Consider the following 8622-nt stretch of genomic DNA (forward strand, 5'->3'; position numbering starts at 1 on the left):
TCTTTTCCAAGCCATGTCATTGTATACATTAACAATACTGTAAAGTTTTCTGTATTTGAGAAACACTGTGTGAATTTACAGCATTTTTGATCCTCTCAAATTCTGTTCTGTGAAGGTTTTCTATCAGGTATAAAGGTTAAGCATGAAAAAATTCCTAATGACAAAACATGGCAAGAAAATATCTGAAGAACTATAAACTTCATTTTCTATTATCCACATTTTAACAAAACAAAAACAAGTTATGGTGAAGCAGTCAATTAATGATACAATGGAGTTATTCTTTATATACTTTACAGTTAAATATGTTCATCATATAATTATGCCATTCCAGTATATTGTGATAAAATACATTGATTCTTGATAAAGGGATCATCCTTCCTGCCTAGAATTTGTATTTTTCATTTAATTCTACCAAAGAACATAGTATGTGTATAAAAATAATAATTTTCACACAAAATCAGTTTCACTAAATATACAGCAAATACACTTTTCTAAAATTTTTGTATAGAACTTGGATTGTGTTATTTATGCCTAAAATTCTATATACTAATGACTGCTTCTCATAGCATTTGATCTTTTCTTTAGTTACTCACTGTGAATAATTTCTGAGCCAGGAGATTAGGACATGACAGGCTGGCTGGAAAATAGGATGTAACCTGTCAATTACAGTAGTCCAGAATGGAAGCTGAACAATATGTGACCTGTCAATTAGGACCAGGATGTTGATAAAAAAAATCTTCCAACAGACCAAATCTGAGAGTATATAGAAAGGATGTCCTCTGACTTCATACAAACTTTCAGTCCTGCTGTCTTGTCTTTCTGCTGTGACCTAGCCTGCTTGTGGGATATAGTTCTTCGTGCTCTTCTCTCTTCTTCACTCTTTCCTTTCTGCCTTTTCTTCAAATAAAAGTTGTATTTACTTATTCATCAGCTGTACTGGCCTATTCCTTGGGAAGGACAGAGAAAATGAAGAACAGAGAAAACTTGGAACCAGAAGACATTGTGAGACCCAGCAGCAGCTTCATTTTCACATTCTCAAAATTTAATTAGATTCTGGAACTGCTGCATTTCTTTTAATGCTTACCCAATCTAAACTGATGTATTGGGCTGGGGATTTAGCTCAGCGGCAAAAGCGCCTGCCTGGCAAGTGCAAGGTCATGAGTTCGGTTCCCGTTACCGAAAAAAAACCAAAAAAACCAAAAAAAACTAAACTGATGTATTATTTTCTGGAGAAAACTTCACTTAAATCTGTAGCTAACTGATTGGTCCGTTCTCTCTGCAGATTCTTTTATTTTCTTTACTAAGAATTTAAATGAACAAGATTTTAATTATTGTGAATTTTTATGGTTGTATAATTCTGCCAACACTAAGCAGAGGATTAAAATTAATGGTATTTTAAAGTCATATCTTCCTTATTTAACTGTACAGTGGCACTTCAGTTTATGAGCTTAATCTGTTTTATGAATTTGTGAAGATGGTTTCATTGTGTTTGTGTGGGGAGGATGACCCTGGTTGCGTTTGTCACCCAATGCAGAGTTTGCAAATGGAAGCAAAACTTTGGTGAATGCACTTATTTGCAAACCAAATTATTTGCAAACAGAAATGTTTGTTAATCAAGGTATTACTGTATTTTAAAATAAAATTTCCCATTTTTTAAGTTGATGAAGCTTTGATGATATTTGATTATAATATTTGATTATAACATTTTCTTCTTTGCTAGCAGCTTTACTGTATCTTTCTCCTTCATATTTTTTCTGCATAATGTTTCGCTGATTTTGGGAACCTTGCTGTGTATTGGTGGCTGCTTTCCTTGAGAGCAGGTAATGCAGGAAACCTGCTATTTTCTTGGGAATGGTTGCTTCTCACATCTGCTAGAAGTCTCCCCTCCCCCTGCCTTGACCAAATGTGCATAAACCATTCCAGCTTGCAGTTGCTAGCTTGCTCAATAGATTTTAGGAAAAAGGGTGTAAGAGTTTAATTTATTCCTGTATCCCAACTAACTACCATACTGATTTCTGTCTGGTGTATATATTCTTGCATTTTTCACTTCTGTGTAGGAAATACTCCTATTAACCACCAACTTTTCTGAAGAATGAATCTATTTTTTATTTTAGGTTGAAATTTTGGTTTTCAGTAGATGTCTAACAATTTCTATCTTCCCAGAATTTTCCATAGTTTCTTTTTTTTTTTTTTTTTTTGGTTTTTCTCCGGTACCGGGAACCGAACTCATGACCTTGCGCTTGCCAGGCAGGCGTTTTGCCACTGAGCTAAATCCCCAGCCCCTTCCATAGTTTCTTATTTCATAAAAATATTTTCCTGGTTCCCTCTCTTTTGGAGAAATATGAAAATATATTTCTCAAGATCATGCTAAGCAACTCAGACAAAACCTATAGTTTGCATTTATCTCACTGTTTTGAAATATTTAAAAGATCTGTTTTTCAACCATGAAGGTACACATGAAATTACAGTGGGGATAACTATTAAAAACTTCTGGATTATATATTCTTTTGTTTCTATTTAAAACAATTGATTTTATATGAACATTTATTATAAAATCATCTTTATTATTGAAAATTACTTTTTTTCTATTTCATAAGTAGCTAGTGTCATTCACTCAAATTCTAAGAATAAATGAAGTTTACTTAAGTATGTTGTCAAAATAAATGTGAAAGATGTTTTAAATATTTCATGAAAAGTATTTTACACTGTGATATGGGTGGCTTTAGAACAGGAAGATTTTCAAGTTTCAATGGCATTGAGGTATTCATAAACATACTTGAAATATGAAATGCATTTAATTAACTAGATTAAGTAAATACACAAGGAGAAATCAATCAATAAGATTTCTAAGTAATATTTTCTGCAATTCATAAGATTAGAATAGTAGTGATTTTTATGACATCAAAAATAAATAGCCTTTTGTTTCAGTTTTTGAATTTACACTACATAACATATGTGACTTGATTTCTGGATAAATAAGTTAGAGAATCTCTCCATAATAATCTAATTTAAAAATTCCAACATGTTAGCAAAACAAGAGAATACTGTTTAGTCTTCCACATCTTCCAGTATGACTGGTGGATAAGAGGGGGAGAATGTGCTCCACCAATACTTCTAGAACCTTCGCACTTTTTACCTGTTGAATTCATTGTGCTGTGCTTGAATCCTCTGAATAGTGATGACTTCAAGGTAGAGAAAGCATGGCAGTTCACTGGGAGCTTTCTAAACCAGAAGTGACTTATGCAGTGTAGCACATCCCACCAGATTCCATTAGCCAAACCTCAGACAATAAGGTTACATAATTAATGTGCTAAAAATGCCCACTAGCTGCATATCCAAAAGGAAGGAATAAATACGCCTTTAAGTGAGCATTGTTGATCTCTGCCACTTAGACACAAGTGTAACAGACCGCTCGGCATACTCACTGCGATTAATGTCAGAAATATTTAACCTCACTTAGTTGATAGGCAAGAATTTCAGCTCATGTTTAAAATTGACTTTATGTTACTCAGTTATAAGTTATTGTCTGACAAGAGAAAACTAACATTTTGCTGTTTTATTTTCTGCTCCAAACCATAATGCCAATTACATTCAACACATAAAATTCTTGTAGGAATAAGAGTAGTAGTACATTAAAATGTAGAATTTGATTTCCATGGTCAAAGTATTGTCCATACTCTGTAAAAGGAAAATAAATAAGCAAACAAAGCCTCACATTTTCTTTTGCATTTATTTTTCATTTTTAAAATTTTCCTAACAAAATCATTTATTTATCTATTTTTGGTGTTTTTGAGAAGGTTTTCACTATGCAGTTCAGGTTGGCCTTGAACTTGCTTTGCTGGCCTCGAAATATCTGCAATTCTCCTGCCTCGGCCTCCTGAATGCTGGGATTACAGGCATGCACCACCACTCCCAGCCCCTAACAAAATTATTTAATCAAAGAAATATTATTGTATTTAATCCTGAATGGATAAATGTTGATACACTAATTTAGTGAGTTAGAGGTTTATAACAATTCTTTCTAAATAACACATTCCTCATATGAAATTTACAGAATATGAAGTTTGAAGTAGCATTATAAGAAATTCTAAGCAGGACAAAGAGGAAAAAATACAGAAGCTATTTAGATGACTATTAACTGTAGCAACACCAAACAGAGAACAGAAGAATCTTACCTAGGCTTTGCATGAAACTGAATTGCTCCCAAGTTCAATTGCATTTGGGTTTACTCTTGTTAGTTGAATTTATTGCTTGGACAAATGCATTATAGTGGGTACCCGCCCTTGTAGCTTCATGCAGAATAGTTGTACTGCCAGAAATGTCCTCTGTGCTTGCCTCATTCATCCCCATTCCCCTTTACACCTCTGACAAATACTAATCTTTCTAATATGTCCATACTTCCATATTTTCCAGAATGTACAATTGGAACCACACTGTAAATAGTATTTTCAAACTGATCATTTTCACTTAGTAATACGCACTATTTCTTCCATGTCTTGGCTTGATAGCTCATTTATTTTTAGCATTGAATAATACACTATTATATCTTTTTTTGTTTTGTTTTATGTTTTGTGATGCTGGGAATGATCCTAGGACCCTGTGCATGGAAAGCATGTCCTTGAGCTATATGCCTCATTCTAATTGTAAGGATGTAGAGCAATTTGTCTATTCATCTACAGAAGAATATCTTGGTGGCTTCAGTGTTTAGGCAATTATGAATGAAGCAACTATAATCATCTGTGTGTTGGTTTTGTATAAGCATGTTTTTAATTCTTTTCAGTAATTATGAAGCAGTATGGTTTATGAATTGTATGGTGATAATGTTTAGTTCCGTAAGTAATACCAAGCTGGTTTTCAAAGCAGCAATACAATTCTGCATTCCCATGAGAAAGGAATGAGAATCTCTGTTACTCCTTGTGCCTCCCAGGATTTGCTATTGTCAGTGTTCTGAATTTTGGTTTTTGTAATTTGTGTACAGTATTATCTCATTCTTTTAATTTGAAGCTCCCTAATGAAGATTTTCTCAAAAACTTACTTGTAATCTGTTTTTCGTTGGTGAAGTATATACTAAGGTCTTCCACCAGGTTTTTAATCTTGACTGCTCACTTTCTTATTGCTGCATTTTGAGTCCTTTTTTAGACTTTTCTTGTAAGTATTTGCTTTGATTCCCTCCTTTGTCTCCTGATTCTCTCATCATGCCTTTTGAAATGCAAACATTTTTAATTTTAATAAAGTTCAACTAAACAATATTTATGCCAGGAAAAATAATCTCAACTTATACCATTTTCACCAAAATAATGTAAAATTACAGTATTGTAGTAAAAGAATAGCAGGAGTGTTTGAGTTTAAGATGGAAGAAGAGATTAAAAATAAATAGTTGGTTGAAATCGATAAAATACTACCACTGCTGTCTTGTACTTAAAAGTGTGTAATTTAAGTTAGTCTCAGTTATTTTGACTCCTACTCTGGATCAATCAGTTACAGAAAATAGGATTTTGAAAGATGAAATATTTAAAAAATACTCATTTTAATTCCTGGTTATTGCCGCAGATTTTAATTTTGAAATCAGTGTACTTCAAATGTGAAAGTATAAAGGGAAAATGTTGAGGCTTTATTTTTTCTTACTGTGCTTATTATTAGCTTCCCCATCTTTATTTAGTATTTCTTTAGGGTTATGGATGTTTTTCACATAAACTACTTATGAAGTCAAAATTTGTTACAAAGTTCCAGAATTTAAACGCGAGTGTTTCTCTGAACAACTTTGCATTTAAGTTTTTCCTTAAGAGTAATGCCACTCACTTGCTTTCCGTGCTATTCTTGAAAATTCACTTTCCATTATGAATTGAAAGGCATCAAGAAACACTTGTCAGCAAACTTCTGGATTGCATAACTTACCCTAGGCACTTCTACTTCATCTTGGCATTAGGCTATTTTAAAAAGAGAAAAGCAAAGCTTTTCTTTAGAAAACCAGTGAGTCTCTAAACATCGGTTTTAATTTCTTATAAAAACATGTTGTTGATTAAAGAGCTCAATTTACTCTAATGAGGACCTCATCTGCAGGAGGACCAATCTCTCTGTCTTTGTTTTACAATGTCAAAAGTTCAAAGTAGGCCATAATCTGAAAATAGCCACGTAGATTCGTGATATTTGATTGATTGTAATATTTGATTGATTGAACTTGAGAAGCTTAGTCCAGAGAAGCTTAACTACACTGGCTCAGCAAGGCCACACCCTAGGGTGGGGAAGACCTGCCTTATGGTGGTTTGTCTCCTGGATGGTATGCAGAAATGAGGAAGAAGGGATCTGCTCCTGTTTCTTCAGAGGAGCTCCAGTCTTCACCTTCACGTTGGAAGTCTTCCTCCAGTGCAGACTCTTTGGTTTCTGGAGCAGGTCCTTTGGACTCGTGGTGTAGACGCTTTTGTTTCCACTGGAGACTCACTGGTCTCCTGATACAGACTTGTATGGGACACTGTGGTGAGCTCCAGACCTTCAACTGAATCCTTCAGTCTCCACCGTGCAGAGACCCTCTGCACTGTCCCTCATCCAACTCTATAGGTGGCCATTGAAAGTCAGTCTTGTAAATTCATGTATATCTGTACATTTTGTGTTATATGTCTGTCTAGTAAATTGACTGATACAAGGTTGTTGAGGTAAACAATGTGCATTTTATTTAGAAAATTGGGTTATCACAAGTAAACAAAGGTGGTATGCAGCTCTACATGGCTATAATAAAGATCAACTTAAGCAGAAAGGTCAATTTTGCTTACTTCAGTCATTCTTTTGAGAGTAACTTACAAAAGAAAGACTAGTTTGAATGAAACTGATAGGCAGCAATTTATTTATTTATTGTTTGTTTGTTTGGTTTTTTTTTTTTTTCTGGTACTGGGAATCGAACTCATGACCTCACCCTTGCCAGGCAGGCGCTGTGCCACTGAGCTAAATCCCCATCCCCTAGGCATCAATTTAGATTGTCCCATTCTATATTTGCACACTTTGTATGATTATGCTGCAGAATAGGAAACATCATTCAAGTACACCTGAAGCTATGGTAGCTTGGATGTGCGTTTCCTTGAGAGGAAGCGCATGCATTTCTTACAAACATCCAGAAATCTAGCATTTTACTAAACTAAGATCTGCACAGTGTGATTCACACTTGTGCTGCGTGTCCCGTTAGGACAGGAGTTTGATATTCATCCCCAAGTGAAATGGCAACTTGCAATGCTGTTTGTCTCCCAGGACTGTGAGCAATTTTCCTTTTAAAGGTAATTTTCTTGTTCATATTTATTTGTACTGCCTTTGGGAGTTTGGGGGAAGAAACAATCATATACATTCATCCTGATTTTCTATCTCATAGGATACTTGCCTTATAATAAAATACTTACTTTTAGCATAAACAGAAGAATAGATTTTCAAACTCAGAAGTACAGAGAAGTGGCAAATTTGTTAATCTGGGAATTCACAGCATAGATGTGTAAATAGAAGTCAAACTGTCTATGCATGCCAGAAAATTCAAGTTCATTCTAGACAAGGGCTACTTTCTTATTCCTAAACCCTGTGCTAAGATTGTTGTCTTCTTTCACAACTTTTACTTGCTTATTTATTTTTCTTGACAGATTCTTGCTAGGCTTCCCAGACTGGCCTTGTAATCTTGGATACAAGTGATTCTCTCCCCTCAGCCTCCTTCAAGCTGTCTTGGGCTACAGGTGTGCTCCAGGCCACTAGCATGTCTTCTACACCAAGCTATTAGCAAAGGAAAGTATGAAAAATATATTTGAGTGCTACCATAAAATATTCTGCTAATACAAGAGCCATGGTTCAGATTTTTTTACAAGGTGAAACAATATAATGCAGGACACATTTTTATAATAGTCACCCAAATAATCATATACAAAGAGAGTGCAGGAAATCTGTCCACACACTAAAGATCAAAGTATCCAGCTGAGGGCCTTGATCCTATGGTTATGTCCTGCTTGAGTCCAGCTGAAAACCTAGAGCCCATAGCAATGCCTCCCATGAGTTCAGATGCAGGCCTAGAGCCCATAACAACATCTTATGCAGGCCTGTTTCACGGATCTGCACTGGGAAGGCCCAAAGGTCGGTGGTGGAAGCTAGAAAGTCTGTGCCAGTGGAATGAAGGATTGGTGCTAGAAGGCTGAGGAATCTACACTGGAGCCAGGAAGTGATACTCAAAATAAGAACCAGAGCTTGCCCAAAAAGTACCACCACTGGAGCAACAGTGAGGTCCTGAGCTCCTCCAGCGATCAGAACAGCTGAGTTCCCATCAGGAAAGCCAACATGACAAGCTTCTCCACAAGACAGAGCAGTGCACCATCTTCCCCTCTGGAAAGGAAATAATGCTCAAAGTAAGGACCAGAGCTCCCGCAAGGTGAACCAAAGCAATTCTCAGTGACAGCAATGTCCTGAGCTCCTTGGATGATATCAGCCAAGTTCATCAGAAAAGTCAGCATGACAAGCTCCTCCAAGAGAACCAACAGCTCCTTACAGCTTCTACCAGTACCCAATAGCTTCTTCAAGCTCCCAACAGCCTCACTTCTTCTCTAGTTGTGCCCCTTATGTTGCTGGCAACAATCCACATAAGAACCATGCTTACTCAGTTCAGCT

Source organism: Chinchilla lanigera, unplaced genomic scaffold, assembly GCF_000276665.1.
Source record: "Chinchilla lanigera isolate Chin_1 unplaced genomic scaffold, ChiLan1.0 scaffold00006, whole genome shotgun sequence".
NCBI classification, from domain to species: Eukaryota; Metazoa; Chordata; class Mammalia; order Rodentia; family Chinchillidae; genus Chinchilla; species Chinchilla lanigera.